This window comes from Accipiter gentilis, chromosome 9 (assembly GCF_929443795.1).
Source record: "Accipiter gentilis chromosome 9, bAccGen1.1, whole genome shotgun sequence".
Classification (NCBI taxonomy): domain Eukaryota; kingdom Metazoa; phylum Chordata; class Aves; order Accipitriformes; family Accipitridae; genus Astur; species Astur gentilis.
The window spans coordinates 40,262,486-40,277,314 of record NC_064888.1 but is presented as its reverse complement, the minus strand read 5'-3'; the positions used below and the strand labels follow the sequence as shown (position 1 = coordinate 40,277,314).

At 41.4% G+C, this 14,829-nt stretch overlaps 1 protein-coding gene across 3 annotated transcripts in view; it reads right to left on the bottom strand.

Annotated features, from left to right (window-relative positions):
• The window catches only part of ZRANB1 (zinc finger RANBP2-type containing 1), a 47,116-nt gene extending 34,476 nt beyond the window's left edge, over positions 1-12,640 (bottom strand). Inside the window, exons 1-2 of one of the 3 annotated variants that reach the window (XM_049809959.1) lie at positions 12,450-12,639; positions 4,194-4,258 (exon numbers count right to left, since the gene is read on the bottom strand). The gene's annotated coding sequence lies outside the window, so the exon portion shown is untranslated. Of the gene's footprint in view, positions 1-4,193; positions 4,259-12,449 lie in introns of all 3 variants that reach the window. The other 2 variants (XM_049809960.1, XM_049809958.1) reach the window with 2 other exon arrangements.
• Between the last annotated feature and the right edge of the window lie 2,189 nt (positions 12,641-14,829).

Sequence of the window (14,829 nt, the reverse complement as noted above, 5' to 3'; positions counted from 1 at the left end):
ACTCTCTTGGCTAACAAAAACATCCAGAATCTAGTAAACAAAAACCACAAAAGAGAAGTTACACAACAGGATTAAATCCAAAACTAGACACATCAAACTAAAAATTAGTTTATACCTGTTCTCCGATTAGGAAATGTTTTATGAGTTAGTACATTGTTCACTAAGATACATTCACACACGCCTTGCTTTACCAAGGCACAGCTAAATGTCCACTTAAATGTCACCCTTATTCCTACTATCTCCCTTCTGTGGACTCCAGCGTGCAGCATAGGTTTTTTCCAACAGCTCGACTCTGATCTATTCACCAGATCAGGTGGCTGCATGAATGAGGGGCTATCGCATGGCCAGGACAGAGGAGAGGGCAGGACTATCCTTTTCAGCAGCAATCCGTATTTATGTTGCATGAAAGCAGATGAGCAGTCAGGAACATATAAAGCTTTCTCATAAAGCTCGGGTTCTAATATTACTTGTTTGAACAGCCTGCAGAGCACTTCACTCCCACCTATACGTTATAAAACTGTGTCAGACTAAGGAATGTGCTGAGAAGGCAATTAGACTTCCTACTGCTTCCCCTCCACCATTCCTCACAAATGTCCATGCCAATGCACAATGGAAAAAAAAAGGAGCCAGATCATACCAGGGTCCCCATCTCTGTAATAAAATAAGTGAAAAATACATACATATACACAAGAATACAAAGTCAACTTGATTTTACTAAAGGTGACTTCATAAAGTCGACTTTTCAGAAACTTGGAGGAAAAACAGTTTCTCTACTCCATACACAAACTAAAGCTTTGCCAAAACACCTCCTATATGACTACTCTACATGCTAGATTTATCTATTCCACTTCATCAAGCCTTTTTCCCCCCCAATTCCCAAAATAAGTTTTTTAATGACTTTAACATTTCTTATTAAGCTTACTCTCTCTATAAACAGCAGTGTTTTCTGAGATATTAACATTTCCTAGTTCAGAACACAAGACAGCTGAACACGGTTTTCAGAAAAGAGAAGGAAGCAGCATACCGTCCACACGTCTGCCAACGGCCACCAACAGAAGCACCAAGAGCAGTTTCACTTGTGCTACTGCCGACAACCAGAAGTGGCTATCCCAATACGAGCTTGAGAATAACTTCTACCTGAGCAGAAGCTGGTATATTTTGAGTAGGTAATGCTTTCAATCAAAAGCCAGATCTGTATACAGTGTGATGAAGCCTGAGAGGGATCTGTAACTGTAAACGGTCTCTTACCTGCCCTAGTTTGGAAAGCCTTAAACTCAGCAGTTTAGGGGCAAGAAAACAAATCATCCATTTTACTGACATTAAGACTGGGAAAGGAGATTGCTGCTCAAGTTGAAAAGCAGCTGGTTGCAAAAACGATCTAAACAAATACTGAGATTCTATTTATGAAACTAAACACCACAGTACATACTGTATTACAGAAAAGCTTTCACATATATCATGAGGTTAGGTTTTTAGCTGTGATTATTCTCTGCACCCCTTGAAAAGCTAGATGCTTTCAGACATAATTCTTAGAGAGGCTGAGTATCTGCAGCTCCAAAAGCCTCCGAGGTATGAGCTCACTACCTCCAAACACGAGGCCTCAGCTTATTACGAAGTAAAGAATATAAAAAAGCTCAATGGAGCAATGCAATTTCTCTTCTTTGATAGCTCTGCCAATACCCACTACAGCACAGCTAGATGAGACGATTTAGCACATTCACATATTGGGTTTTATTTACTTTTAGAACTTGGTCTGACCCGCAACTGCACCTTGACCCAGGGGCACCAGAACCAGCTGATTTACTGGTGATACAGGATCACCATCCACCACTGAGCAGTTTGAAGCTTGTTACATTTTTTCAGAATTACTTCTTTGCCACTCTATCTTCAAGTAAACTTGTTATTTTAGATTCTTCACAGGGGAGAAGTTGAATCATGTAGTACCTCCTCTCGCACAGAAATAGCACAACAGTGACTGTGAAGCACAGGTGCATGCCTTAATGTCCAAAAAGCATGAGCAGACAAGAAATTAAAACCCACAAAACTCCAAGGAAGTTTCAATTGATCAGTTTATACAGTGTGCTAAACACCTTCTGGACAGGTTAATAGAGTAACTCAGTATATTAAAGAGGAGAATATATTAAATTCTGATAAATCAAGTAACAAAGAAAAATCAAAACATTATCAGACGACCTTTTTACTAAAGTCAGTCAGAAAAGGTCACATAGAACAGTCACAAATTTTTCTTTTGCTTTCTTCCAACTTTTAAGAACATTCTCCTTCTTAAGGTGCATGGGAAAACACAAAATGGCACACAAAAATTGGGAAGAAACAATGAAGTCCTCAAATAACATTTTTACGACAGGATGTATTATGCTCCCCTCAGTTTAATTATTCACTGTGCCCAGAAGTTATTTCTCCTTTGGCTCAAACAAGGAACAATATGGAGCTCCATTTCATTAAACAATCAAGCCCTTCCCCGTACACAGGCCAGTTGCTGATTTAGACCAGCCTACACTACGGACTTTTTGCTGGGATGGTGCTGGCATCTGTGCTGGCAAAAACCTTACATAACTATACTGATCAAATCAGTGTTCCCACCTTAACTCATTCTGCTCATGCGTATGGATTTTCGAACAAAGCTAACTGCTTCTGTATTTACAGGGAAAAGGGAGCTTAGTTATGAACTTAAGCCTTCAGCAAGAACTACAATGCAAAAGCGATCCACCCTCTATCTCCCCCCTCAATGTAGCTGCCTCTCTTAGGCTGCTCCAAAAAGAAAGGCAGGCTGGTTTATTTATTTTCATTTTAAAACACTGAAGCAACTTTTTCAGAAGAACAATATAAGCAGAAGCATCTTGTTCTGAAAGAAAGAGAACTCTCTATAACCAAACGTAGAATCTATTAACTCAACAGTTTACGAGTGTGGAAGTAATACCTTTCACACATCCAACCACAAAAAGGAGGGGAGAGGAACAGGACTGCGAGTCAAAGCAAAAGATCAAACAGCAGCACTTTCACTGACTGTATTCTTTACATATTACGAAACATGGTGTATTTAAATGTACATCTACTAAGAAAGGGTCTTAATCTGACAGCTATAATTGCTCATTAACAGCTGGATAATGTGGCTGTGAAGTTTATATATACACACAATGGACGAACAGCTTTTTAAGAAAAACTGCCTATGACCAACCCTGCATAATTTGACACATTTTCAGAAGCATTCCCCCTTGTACGTCACCACCTCGAGTTCTCTTCCAATTACCCATAAAAAATTAGCATACTTCTTAGGAAACAAGTTCATTCATACACAAGTAAGCTTTCTAATTAAAGCTGTAAAGGGAAAACCTGTTAAAATCACACATCTGGATTATCACCTTAAATGGTTATGATAAAATATGCACTAGTCTGAATCCAGATAGTTGTAGCTGGTTTTGTTCTGTAGAACTGCAGAACTTTTTTTAAAAGATGCATAACAATAATTTGAGTTAACTGTTCACAGTAGGAAACAAAGCAATGTTTCGATTTCACTGTTTCCAAACAAATACATTTATAAACAGTGCCACTGCGTTGCTGACTCTAACCACACTATCTTTTTAAAGCTCATGTAAGCTGTACCAAGGGACTCAAACAAAAATTTTGCCAATTTTAAAATACAGCCAGTAGGAAGGTCTAGAAGATAACAGAGCTGTACACAAGCTTAAATCAAAAACGCCAGTTTGTTTCTTTCAGACTTGTAAACTCTCTGAAAATCTCCTCAACCATTTCTTACATAAAAGGCATTGCTGTTTAACTGGCTCAAATTCACTTGTTATCCTGGTCCAAGAATCCCTGTGAAGTATCACACTGTCAATATACTTCAACAAAAACAACTTACATTTTTAAATAACCTATTTGACATTTATTGCCAAGTATTAAGAATCAGTTTTCACATAAAATTTGCCTTGCCTAATTTTCCAAGGTGGAATTTTACTGACACTTTCTTCTCTTAACTCACTAAACTTCCTTACTCCACCTTCAACTATTCACTATTCTTGCATTACTTTCTCAAGAATTGAGCATAAGCCTCAACAGATCAGTATATCAAAAGCATAGAACTTGAACCTAGGCTCCTATAGTTTGAAGGGAACTAACAATAAGTTCCATTGATGTCTCTGCAAATTACTTTAAAATAAATTAAGAACACTGACCTTGTCAATGGGGCAACCAAATCAGATCAGCGCTGAATCTGGAAGCTTTGCAGTAAGGCCAGTAACTATGTATTATAATAAAGAACAGAAAGGTTACTGCAAGTCACAAATGTAGAAGCATTTTCTGTATTAGCCCGAATACACCGAAGCAAGGAATTTAGCACGTAAGCACAGTTTGTTTTGCTTGTTAGGACAGTTCTTTAAAAATGACAGGACACTGCCCCAAACAGATCAGCAAAAAGGAGAAAATACTCTGCCATCTCAGGAAAAGAGCACTGAAATGGTTTTCTGCAAGCTGCTCTATGAGGTGGGGTCTTTTGCTTAGGAAATTTTTATTTCTTTAAAGAACACTAGCTGGCTATTTGCAGTACAGACAGTAGGAACTGGTCTCAGACTGCACCTATCGTTACAGAAGGCAGAAACCCCTTTCTGATAAAATGCAGATACAAAGCAAGAACTATATTGGAAGACAGAGGCTTTTGTCAAACTACATTATCCTTCCCGTTGTCATCCCAGTAAAAGCACTGCTCTCGAAACACACAAGGATCACCTTTGCTCTTCTGAGTAGTAGGCTGTTCATTGCTCTCAGTAACAGGGGTAACAGAAAGAATGTTGCTGTCTTACAAGAGGCATCATCAAGTTAAGGTTGGCACAATCTCAGTTCTATTAAAGACTGAATCATTGCTATGTAAATCGCAACACAATCTACAAACTACAACATTAATGGCACATAAGAAAAGAAAAATTGAAAATATTTTAGTTATGACTAACTATTTACAATCTAGTATGTTAAATGAGTTTTAACATTTTTCTTCAGTTCTGATAGTCTAGGCTGTCAACAAACACTCTGTACTGGAGATTTTTAGGTATGACCCCCTTCATTACATACAACTTTTCATCTACTAAGTGGGCAATTCGTTAAAATCCAGAAGACTCGATCTTTCACAAAGAAACATTCTGCAAGAAATGCAGTTCTCTTAACCAAAAAAAATTCTGAGAAAGTAGTAACTTTTGAAAACATTTAGAAGTCTGTTCATTGGGTGAATTCTGATGGGCTTCATTTACATACAATTAGTAAAAAATTGCTTTCATTTTGACTTATTGATTTGTATCTCATTTCAAAGCATATTAAGCATACTTTATTAGGTATTTATGGTACTCAGAAAAAAATATGCTGATTTTACTTCAGCTTTCTTTTCAATATTCTGTTCACACTTCCAATCCAACTGCTATCATTTCAAATAAACCTTAAAACCTGACTTTTCATAAGCAAGAGAATTTATATGCAGTTTTAATGCAAGCGGATGCCTAAATTGCAAACGCTCTATGCAGTAAGTAGCCAAACATTCAGGTTACAGATCTTGGGAGACATCTGAAATACAAGATTTGACAATAAACCTTAGGTGAGGATGTAGACCTAACTATAACCAGACTCTTCTGCAAAAGCTGAAAACTCATCACAGAATTAGCAGGTATTTGACAATACTAAACATTCACTCTTTCTGCTTTTGTTATTTTGATGTTTATCCCTTGAAGCACTTTCGTGCTCCTAACCACTACCATTAATTCTGCTGTGTAACTTGCAAAGTACAAGTTTCCATTTCATTTGTTACTCATCTCAAATGGGTCAAACTACATATAGCTCTATTAAATTTGTGACTAAAAGCTAGGAAAACCTTAACTGCTCAAAACAACCTATAAAAAACAATAGCAGCGGCTTGTAGTTCAGTCGTCTTTCTTATTTCAGGAGACAGTTACATTTTTCAGGGTTTTGTTTTGTTTTAAACTCAATTATAAGTGAACAACTATTTCGATGAGATATTGTTACTACACATTAGGATGGACTAAATATGACTGCTTACTTAAAAACCAATACCATTTAGGAAAACGAGAGTAAGCAGATTCAATGGTTACATAACACACAGCATCTCCCACACAATACAAACCAAAACCAAGCAAACTGACTCAAAATAATGAGCTATGATAGCACATTCGCATAAATACAGCCAGCGACATTTAATGAATCTGATCATCATGAACAGTCAGCAACAGATGAATACTGACTCAAGGTAAGAAGTACAACACAGTAACAAACATACATAATAAAACACAACAGAATTGCTAAAACTTCATTTTTAAGACACTTGGACTGGACAAAGTATGGAAGTTGAACAAGAGGATTCTTTATAAAAAGTAAGGATAAATACAAAAATATAGTTTATCTGTGTTTAGACTACATGCTTAAAACACGAGACTTATTTTTGTTTAGATCTCGGCCATCCTCACACAAGATGAGGAAAAACAGATGTCATGCTCTGAATAAAAACACACTGTGGAGTCAGACATGAAAACTTAAAAACACTTGAACCTGCCCAACAACCAAGGAACATTATATTAAGACTTGTACATCTGACATTCAATTCTAGCAATTATCCTCTGGACCTCCTCAATACCAGCTGACCATAAATTAGATCATGGCTACATGCAGACATAGTCACCATTTGGTGGAAAAAAAACCACCTGCCTCCAAATAAAACAAGGAAACACACACTCATCATCAACTGTGGTGCAGTCTCCTCCTAATTAATGGCAAGCCACTTCCAGTTAACGACTCTTTGGTATATGCATTTGCAATTGGGCTATATTTAATACTAGTTCTAGTTCAAGTAAGCCATACAAGCTACGCTCATTTTATCCAACTCTTCTTAAGATACTGGCTAGACAGCAAAAAAAAAAAAAAAAAAAAAAAAAAAAAAGAAAAGAAAAAAGGGGGGGAGAGAAGCAAAAATGCTATTATCACAGCACACAAAACCCACTACTATGTCTATCACTGCTTAACAAAGAACTAGTGCAAAGAACTAGTATCAAATATCACAGTGCAAACAAATTCAAACTCCTTCTAGAGGAGTGATGCCACTTTGGGTTTTTTAAAAAATCACTTTTTTTTGTAACCTTATGATTAGTAATCTGTATTTTCCTCATAACACATATCAAACAACTCCAAGTTAATTACTGCAAGGTACTCCTAGCCGCTAGAAAGTTTCAGAGTAACAGGTCTAAAACAGTAACCTTCTGCTTTTTGGGGGCGGGAATAACTTTCTGTTAAAGACAACACTGAATAACCTTCTTTAAATAAACCATTTAAACGCCACGAGGTGACAATTATTTTTATCCCTGCCAAGCTAAACAGTAAAGCAGAGGTCAAAAAAAAATGTAAATAGTCCGGCAGACCATCCCAACCCTTCAGCAAGATAAAGATTAGTTTCTCAACAAGCACACAGTAAAGGGAAGCCTTTGTAGCCAAAACCTAAACCCACAAGCCCATCTGACAGAAGGCATAAATGACAATCAGACATTGTTAAGACACCTAGTACAAAGTACTCCTGACTTATCATGGTAGTGTGAACTGAAGGAAAAAAAAAAAAGAAAAAAAAGACCTAGCGTGAAAACAAGTATACTCAATACTTCTTGAAACTGCAGAAGACTTAATATTCAGACCTGTTAATCGAAGCTGTCTCAGGGGAGATAGCAGCAACTAATAAATATGCCTGCTGTCTCTGCTGAATCCCTGCTTAGATACTGGGAAGATGAATGCAGACAGAAGAAATACTTTCAAGCCCTTTAGCCTGAAAGAAGTACAAGTCAACACTTACAGTCTTTATAACCACAAGAAATGGGATTCTCTCATAAACTGACAATCACCTTCACAAAGCAAATTTCCTATTTTTTGCTAGAATTATCCACATTATGAGACTTATAACAGTCTTTCTTCCCAGATAATCAACTGACTATGCACAAAGAATTGCATGGTTTTCAAATGAACAGACCTACAATAGTGCATGCAACTTCAAAGCCACTAAAAGATTACTGGATCATAATAGTTCTAATCCACTGAAAACATAACAGACCTCTCAAGTTTATTTTTCTTTCCAGACTCACATAAACCATGGTTCTGACTATTTTCTTCAGCTCAGGAAAGCTAACTCCTGAATATCTAGAAGATAGCAGAACACCAACGTAACTTACAAAAGTTTCTTCATGTCTGTAAATGCCCCAGTAACTCGGACTTTTTGTTTCATTAAAAACAGCCACTCAAGACTAGATGCTAAATCAAATCTAATTCAAAGAATCACAAGGAGAATTTTTAAACTTTAACATTTGTTTACAGAAATAATGGCAAACATAAGCCAAATAAAACATTGCTGTGTATTGGCTTCTGGCACGATAGCAGGAAGGAGAAGAAAGTAAAAAGACTGCAGCCTTCTTGCTCACAATCGACAGTTTCAGAAGGAAGTCCTATTTACACTTACCAAAATAGACACAAGTCCATCCTTCCAGTCCCCCCATCCCTTGGACAGCAGGTTACGTGTCTGGTATTTGTTTTGTACCTAGCTGTCATTACTTCAAGTATTTTCAGCTCAATTCTGAACACAGCCATAAAGACAGATGTAAATTCTGTGTATTCTCCAGCATTTGTCTTGGAAGTACTAACTTTCATTAATTTAAAACGCACATGTGAACACAAGCAAAATTAGCAGCCATTCTCAGGGAAAAAAAAAAGACACACCTTACTAGAAATAAACAAACAAAAAAAGCAATAGTATCCTTGTTTTAAGAACAAGCAGAACAGATTATATCAGGATAAATTCAAATAGCCAAAGTGAAAAATGCCAACTTAATCGTATCTGCTGTACAGTAGAAGATGCAAAAGGGCGGCAAACTTGACTGCTTCGTAGGCAAGATGCGCTGCACGTACCAGCAACTACCACTCTTTCCAATGCACTACCCTCCCATGTGCCTTGTAAAAAAAATCTACCATTCCTTCTCCTTTCTTGACCCAAGGTCTCCATATCAGCCCCCTCTTGAAGACAGTTCCTTCTTCAAACATCACTGCACTCATTCCCTACCCCACTCCCTCCACACCTCTCCTCTCTGGTCTTCACCAAAATGAGTTTTTGCACAAACGGGACAGCAGCACAGGAAAAAGTTGCTTTGAAAAATACCAGGTGGATACAACTCCAGTTTGACTACAAAGCTTCTGAAAACCTGCCTGTGCCACAAAGGAAATAGAAAATCATTCGTATTATTATAGACTAACATGTTCTCAGAATTGACGCTGAAGTACTACAGTTCTTAAAGTATGCTAACTTTTATTACACACCAGAGGTAACAGTCCTATTATTAATCGCGTATTTCAAGAAAGTTCCAAAAGGATTACCTACATACGTATGAGAAGTTGTGCTTCAGCAATTGATGATGCAAAAATGAGCAGAGTCACAAAATCAACGCAATTCTGTGTAAGTTAAAGCAATGCCAGCTATGCAAGGAGTGCTATGAAAAAGAGTAAGTACCAGAAAAGTGTCTGAATTCCTAATGTTCGAGATCTTAACTAGAAGATCTACGTTTTCTTTTTAAGGTGTAACAAATTCCATTCAACTGACATAACAAAGTTATAATTATCTGTTATTTAACTGATTTTACCAAGCTATGCCATTTGACAAGTGGTAAGCTCTTCATCAGCTGGGTTGAAAAAAAAAATTCTTTTTTCAACTTTGCCTCATTTCCCTCTTCATACGTAGTACTACTTAAAAAAAAAAATAAAATTAGGACCTCTGTTACAACTAAGCCAGCCATTTTCAGCTGCCAAACTAAAGTTCAGTTCCACTTCAGTACCAGGAGGTTGTGGATCATAATTCAGGCAGTTGAAGTGAGGATTACTTGTTGACATGAATTTTGAACAGCTCAGAATAACCCAGTCTTCAAATTTTGGGGGGGAGGAAGGGGCATGAGATTACCAACACAACTGGCAGTAGCAGTTCAAATGCTTTGCTGCGATTAGTAGATGGTACATCACGATAAAGAATGTATTGATCTAAAGTTCCGCACAATCTCAAACTGGTGCACAACTGATATGGCAAAGAGAAGCTGGAAAGAGAAATGTTAACACCTAAGTTAATACCACATGAAGGAGGCAGTAAATCTCACATTAAGAGTGCCTGAGAGTACATCTGATTATTTGATCAACTGTATTAAAAATAACCTCCCATACAATCAGTAAAGTATTTTCTACTTACACTTCTGACTTATTTACAGATCCATCTTGCAAAAAAACACCAAAGATGGATGAGATTTCCCGTGCCCAAGGAATTACACATCAAATGACGCAACAATTAGAACAGCCATACACAAGGCCAAGTAAGACTGAAAATGTTGCCTTAACCAATTTTGCGTTTTACCTAGTCTCCAATTTAAGTCATGCTTCCGTGATGAATCCCGTTGATGCTTTTGTGCCACTCAGCATTCCAATTAAATTAATATTTTTAATTATACTTCTGAGAAAATGCTAAACAACTCTACAATAACAGATTACGGCCTCATCGGTCATCTCCATCTGCCTGTCCTTACTTAAGCAGCATAAGAAAAGTAAAGATAATAATTTCTTTTTTCTTCAAGAGAATTGCACCCCATAATTAGAGTTTCACAAATCCTACAAAATGCAATGCATCCAAAAGCATTACTTAAAGCATTATTTAATGCTGTGACAGACTGAAATCAGAAGTGATCTTTCACATATGACCTGCTAAACTCCGCACGCTGAGACACCAATTCAACTTGGCCTTTGGAAGGAGGCAAATAAAAGAGTTCCAGAACACCTCCTGCTGCTTACCCGTTTGTCCCCTCTCTGAGTAACCACTGAAAAAGAAAAAAAAAAAAAAAAAAAAAGGGAAAAAAAAAAGAAAAAAGAAACAGCCTTCACAAATCTCTTCTGCAGTCACCAAAGACATTATGACCAGAAGCAAAACTAAGCGCAACAAATCTCTCCTGAACTACTGTTACAAGGTTCTGCTCGCACCAGAATGAGCTTTAACTCAGTATGTGTTAGAGAAAGGAGGAAGTTAAGCTATTACACAGAAGGCATCTCACCTTTCAATTTTTGCATCAACAAAGGTATCAACCTGTTAAACTCGCATGCCAGTTTCACCCCTTATGACACAGCAGGTAGCTAGTGAGTAGAGACTGTTCAAGCACAGCACAAAGCCTGTCCAACAACATTTGTTTACTACATCGACTCCCAAGAATTCTAGAAAAAGTTGTCATTGTTATCACTGAAAGCCACTGTGGCAGCAAAAAGTTCTCAGCAGCTGTGCCGTGTCTGCCACGCAGGAGACCCAGATTAATTTTCTCCCATCGTCTCTCCCACCCACTGCTCTTAGGAGAGAGGTGACTGCTGCGGGGACGGAGCGCTGGAGATCTGAGCTGAGGACTGGAAGGAATGCCTCCTGTCACTCTGAAGGAAGGACTCACAGACACAGCCGTGACCTCCCAGCAGAAGTTTACCTTAGCCTGGCAGGAGGCTGCCGCAGTGTGGGACTGGGAAGGTAAGAGTCAGAAAGGTGCTGGAAGTGTGGATTACCAAGGTTTGCCTCACTCGTTAATCAAACTTTTCTAATTTTTTTTTTTTCAAACTTCACAAAAACAAGCTCGAGTTTGACGTACTTCCCACACCGCACTTTATTTCTGATAAAGTATCGACGATATGCGATACCGTACTATAGGCAATGTCATGGAAGTTCTGCTATCCGAAATTCACGGATACGAGCAAGCAGCTCTCATCACCTATTCCACCACGGCACGCAGATCCAAACGGGCATTTCCAAAAAGCCAAAAACGAAAAAAAAAAAAGGAGGTGGGGGAGAAGTGGGAGGCAGCAGAGGCATGATCTCACCCCAGCAGACCAAGGTGCTGCAGCCCAGCATTCGGAGAAGCAGCTACGGGGAGAGAAACAAAAATAAAAAATAAAAAAATCAGAGTTTCCTGCCTTTGTACCGAGACTCTGCTCGCTGTAACACCGCTTCCCAGGAGCTCTGTTAACACACGGCGCTGCCGGGACGGGAGGGAGAAACGCCGCATCCCTCGGCCAGCGACCGGGCTGCCCCGCCGCCAGCCGTTACCGCCGACCCCCCCCCACACACACACACACCTCCCCGTTCCACGCGGGACGGTGACCCCAGCCGGCCACGGAGGAGGATTCCCCACACCGCCCCGCCTCGGCCGGGCTAACCCCGGCCCTACAGCCGACCCGCTTCGCTTCGCTCCGGCGGGCGAATCCCGGCGGGGGTCACCGGCCGGGAACCGCCGCGGGCTGCCTCAGCTCGCCCCCGCCGCCGGGCCCCGGCGGAAGGCAGCCGGCCGTTCCGCTCCGTTCCATTCCCCCCACCCCCTCAGCGCTGCCTGGAGAGGGGAGAGGGGCTTTACCTCACGGCCGCCGCCGGGAGCCGTCCCTCAGGTACACGCTCGGCGCTGGAAGCCGCCTGCGCCCCGCGCCGCCGCCGACCCCCCCCCCCCCCCCCGGCCCGCTGGCTGCGGCGTCCTCTCCCCGCTCAGGACATGGTCTCTCCCAACGCGGCGGGCCGCCGCGGCCGCGGGCGCTCCCACTCAGCTCGGCGGGGGGGGGGGGGGGTTGGGGGGGGGAAGCGTCTCGCCCCGTTCCCCGGACTCCTCTAATGGCGGCGGCTGGAGCGGCCCAAAGCAAAATAAACCCCCATACGGCCAGGAGCCCGCACGTCAGCCCGGCCTAGCCGCCCTGCTCTGCCGCCCATTGGCGAAGCCTGAGCCTTTCCTTTCCCCCCTCCCTTTCCCCTCCGCCAATCGGCGCGCTCCTCTTTGGGAAGAACGGGTGATGTCATCCCTGCCGCTGGGGTGCTTTGGCCGTGGGGGCGCTGGGGTTCGCCGCCCCGCCGAGCCACGCCCCCTTTCTCCCCTCAGCCCGGATCCCGCCGAGGGACCCGCTCCTCTCTCCCCCGCAGCCTTTTCCTCACACACCGCCCGGCAGCCCAGCGCCCTCCCCGCCGAGGCGGGGAGCCCTCCCTGAGGCCAACCTATGAGGGGGACCCCTGCCCGGGGTGGAGGGGGGGTGTTCACGCAGAGAGTGCGTGTGGAAGTGGAAGCAAGACCATCCAGTGGGCTTGAGACCCGCCATCCTGGGCAGTATGTCGACATCCAGTTTTCTGTGGAAATAACCCCCTCATAAAAATCCCTCGCCGTGGTGCCTTGGCTGGGCGGCAGCCATCGAAAATGCCACTTCTGTGGCAAGTCGTCCTTCCTCCAGTGTCCTGATGGGAAACGTCAAGAAAATCGTGACAGAAAAATCTCATGCCCAGGCTGTACAGCCCCCAGCCTTCAGTAGAGTCCCATTAATTCCTTCAGTTCTTCCGTAGCAAAATACTTCCCCGAGCGCTGCTAAGAAATAAACCATCGAGGTTTCCTTCCATGTGTCGATTCTGTCCGCTCCTAGCTCAGCTCGGTGAGTGTGTGGGGTTGGAGTTCAGGATGTTCACCCCGGTCTGAAGGACTCTTCGGCCAAGTAGCGGTCATGCAGTGCAAAGACCATTCCTCTTCTGGGGGGAAAAGGCCAGTAACGACTGCTCCGCCAGCCCTTGGGGTCAGTCCTTGTGCTGGCTATGCAATCATTTTCTTTGCTTTCTACTCAAAAATGGCAAGTCTGCATCTTCCTTAAGCTGCTCTTGTAGGCTCACTGACAGAAAAAGCGTATTTGCCCCCATCCTCGCTCTTCCCTGGTGGGTCTTACATCATTTGATACCTGATACCCCTTCTTTTTTTTGTTTTCCACCAGAGTTCCTAGTTTATTTCAGGCTTTCTCAGATGTTCTAGCACTTCTTATTTCCATGGTTTCATTCACTGAACCCGGCCAAGGTGATAGAGGGAATTCTGTTAGCCAATGCCTCGGGCTAGGTGTTGCGTTGGGAAACTCGTCCTCTTCTGCCCAGCTGGGATCCATCCCTTCTCAGTCAATCAGCATAAAAGAAAAGCACCTGAGATGTTCAGGCAGAGCAGCGAGTGATGCCTTGCACTAGAGAACATCCCTTTGTCCAGCAGACAAACAACTCGAACTGGAGTCAGGACAAGTAAAATGTAATTACTTGCGGAGACTGAATTAGAAATTTGTCTCCATTTGCAATTAAATTAGTTCCCTATAAACATCAAAAACTGTTGGGGGGGAGGGTAATGTGATTTGTCTCTCCCAGACTAGTTATTTACTAAATTCTCTTTCTGACTCCACTGAAGAAGTTGGGCCCCAGTCTGTGTTTTGGGAAACATACCAACAATTATGTATATTTAGCTATAGAAAAGATGGAGACAACTGTATATTCTTTCACACACCCACATATAAGATCCAGATGAACTTGCATAAGTCAAGTAAAAGAAATATTCCTTATCTTAAGGAATCATGCCATCTCTGTGCTTAGAAATAATTCAGAAAATGTATCCCTTGCTCTTGGCATCTAGGCGAGATGATGGAAGAGCTGTCATGTAAGCGAACAGTAAGTAGTGGGGTAAATCCTGCATGCTGCCACAACTGTACAACAGTGGGAAATTTCCAGAAATAATTGTTACAGATTAGACTGCATAAAAAGATACAAAAAGAAAAAGAATATATAATTTGGGGGAAAATACTCACTTCAAATTCCTCCAGAATATTTCCTAAACCTTTCAGAAAACCATTTGGTCATCACAGAAACATATTTTAAACAAAACACAGTGCACTGCAGCAGATTAGGAGCATGTAATGTACTTTCACAACACAGAAAAGAGCTTTGATGAAGCTAGACTCATA